General features: G+C 57.0%; 1 non-coding gene across 1 annotated transcript in view; it reads left to right on the forward strand.

The window, feature by feature from the left end:
* Positions 1-2,165: 2,165 nt before the first annotated feature.
* The window catches only part of LOC124732640, a 1,909-nt gene continuing 1,574 nt past the window's right edge, over positions 2,166-2,500 (forward strand). The window contains exon 1 of the ribosomal RNA XR_007008769.1: positions 2,166-2,500. This exon is cut by the window's right edge and continues 1,574 nt beyond it. This is a non-coding gene — a ribosomal RNA (small subunit ribosomal RNA).

Raw genomic sequence — 2,500 nt, forward strand, 5'->3', positions numbered from 1 at the left:
TAACCTAACCCATGTTGTACCTTAACCTAACCCATGTTGTACCTTAACCTAACCCATGTTGTGCCTCAACCTAACCCATGTTGTGCCTCAACCTAACCCATGTTGTGCCTCAACCTAACCCATGTTGTGCCTTAACCTAACCCATGTTGTGCCTCAACCTAACCCATGTTGTGCCTTAACCTAACCCATGTTGTGCCTTAACCTAACCCATGTTGTGCCTTAACCTAACCCATGTTGTGCCTTAACCTAACCCATGTTGTGCCTTAACCTAACCCATGTTGTGCCTTAACCTAACCCATGTTGTGCCTTAACCTAACCCATGTTGTGCCTTAACCTAACCCATGTTGTCGCCTTAACGTAACCCACGTTGTCGCCTAAACCTGCTCTGTAATTGTTATACGACTCGTTCAATTACTGTAGTGTTGCCCACCCGCAACCCTCGCAATATAGTTCGCTACTCGCACTGCCCGCACCCCTGTGTATCGCTTCATGTTAAACACCTTGCAAGTCTTGCTCACTTTCCACATGCTCCTGCTGTACACTGTAATGTGGATGGCAGCAGGACGTACATGCCGCCCCTCCCCACGTCCCCACCTTGCCCCCTGCCTTCGCAAGCTGGTTGGTGAGAAGTTTGCATGTTCAATGCCCTTCGCATGCGACGTACTCAGGCTACGTTGTGGTGCGGCCTGTGTCAACTGTCCGCTGATGTCGTACGCGTGAACCACAATCTGTACTGCACATTCGTCCTTATGTACTGAATGATACATCGTGGCACATGTGTGACCGCACAACGACTGCGCCCAAAAACGGCGGACCATACAGTGCAAATATTGTGCACGCAGCTACGTGTCGTCTCCCTATGAGAGCTGGATTGCAGTGTGGTACGCCATAGAGACGTGTGGGAGGAACGGACGCCGTGGATGGCGATCAGCATGAGCTGTCTGTTGATGTATTCGGACCTAGTCGTCTCTCCTCACACACCGTGATGGCATGGTGCACCGCGTTCCATATCTGCGACATGCTACAGAGGCCGGTTGACAGTCGTTCGAGCAATGGACATCGCATACGTACGGGGGCCACCTTCCACGTATTGTCTAGGCGTGCACATTTTGTTGCGTGTATGTGGGCAGACGTAGTGTGGCGTGACACCTGACACAGGCATGCAATAATCGTTGAAGTTGCAAATGGCGATGGACGCCTGCGTTTTCTGGTGAAGTTACGCAAATGAACAAATGGTAACCTGTTGTGGTGCGGTTGTTCTCGCTAGGGGTGAATCGGTGATGGCGACGATAGGTTGAGGTACTAACCGGTTGTTCCAGCGATACCCACCATGCCGACGAAACTGAACGGCATCTGGGTGTGAAGCGATACGCGGCGGTGGCTGGGTGGGACCGTCCCCGGCCGGTGAGGGGGCGCCTCCCGGCGTGCTGGCCGCGCGGTGCGTGGGCGCACGCGCTACAGCCGGCTGGTGGGGGCGGCCAGTGGCAGGCGCGCCGGCCGACGGACGCGGCAGGCGTCGCAGCTGCGCGCCGGCGCACCCTGCGCGCGGCGCCGTGCGGCCAAAGTAGGTCCTCGCGGGCCCGGTGCGAAGCGCGGTGGACATCTTCAGTGTGCTGGTCCGATTGAGGACTGTGTGCGTTGAGGATGCGCCGCCGCCCGGCGCTCGGCGCCGCGACGCCGTCTGCTGCTCGGTCGCCCCAGCGGTTCTCGCTGGTGGTTTGTATCGCAGCTGTGCGGATGTGTTGGCGCGTGCGCTGTGCTGGGAGAGTTCGCTTCGGCACCCAAGTGGGGCTTTTGTCCTTCTGTGGCGCTGGCGTTGGAGCTGCCGGTCACCGTAGGTGGCGCGTGTTGTCTCCCGCCGGCAATGCCACGACAGCACGCTCCCGGGCCTCTGTCGGCAGCGGCAAGCTCAGTTGGGAGCACGGGTGGTCGCACCGAAAGCGTCTACTCGCCTAACTCCGGGCGATTGCGCCTCTCTCGAACCCGACCAAGTACTTGGGACGGCGCTGCGCGCCGCCGGGACCTGAGAGGGTTTCGAGGTGTATTGTGCAGGGGAGCTCAGCCTCCTCCTGTTTGCAGAATGATTGAGCGGACGCTTGCGTGTTCGCGCGGGCCCCCGGGACACACTCCCGGGCGGCCGGCTGCTCAGCTCTAGTTGACGCAGCTCCCTGGTTGATCCTGCCAGTAGTCATATGCTTGTCTCAAAGATTAAGCCATGCATGTCTCAGTACAAGCCGCATTAAGGTGAAACCGCGAATGGCTCATTAAATCAGTTATGGTTCCTTAGATCGTACCCACGTTACTTGGATAACTGTGGTAATTCTAGAGCTAATACATGCAAACAGAGTCCCGACCAGAGATGGAAGGGACGCTTTTATTAGATCAAAACCAATCGGTCGGCTCGTCCGGTCCGTTTGCCTTGGTGACTCTGAATAACTTTGGGCTGATCGCACGGTCCTCGTACCGGCGACGCATCTTTCAAATGTCTGCCTTATCAACT

This window comes from Schistocerca piceifrons, unplaced genomic scaffold (assembly GCF_021461385.2).
Source record: "Schistocerca piceifrons isolate TAMUIC-IGC-003096 unplaced genomic scaffold, iqSchPice1.1 HiC_scaffold_1359, whole genome shotgun sequence".
NCBI classification, from domain to species: Eukaryota; Metazoa; Arthropoda; class Insecta; order Orthoptera; family Acrididae; genus Schistocerca; species Schistocerca piceifrons.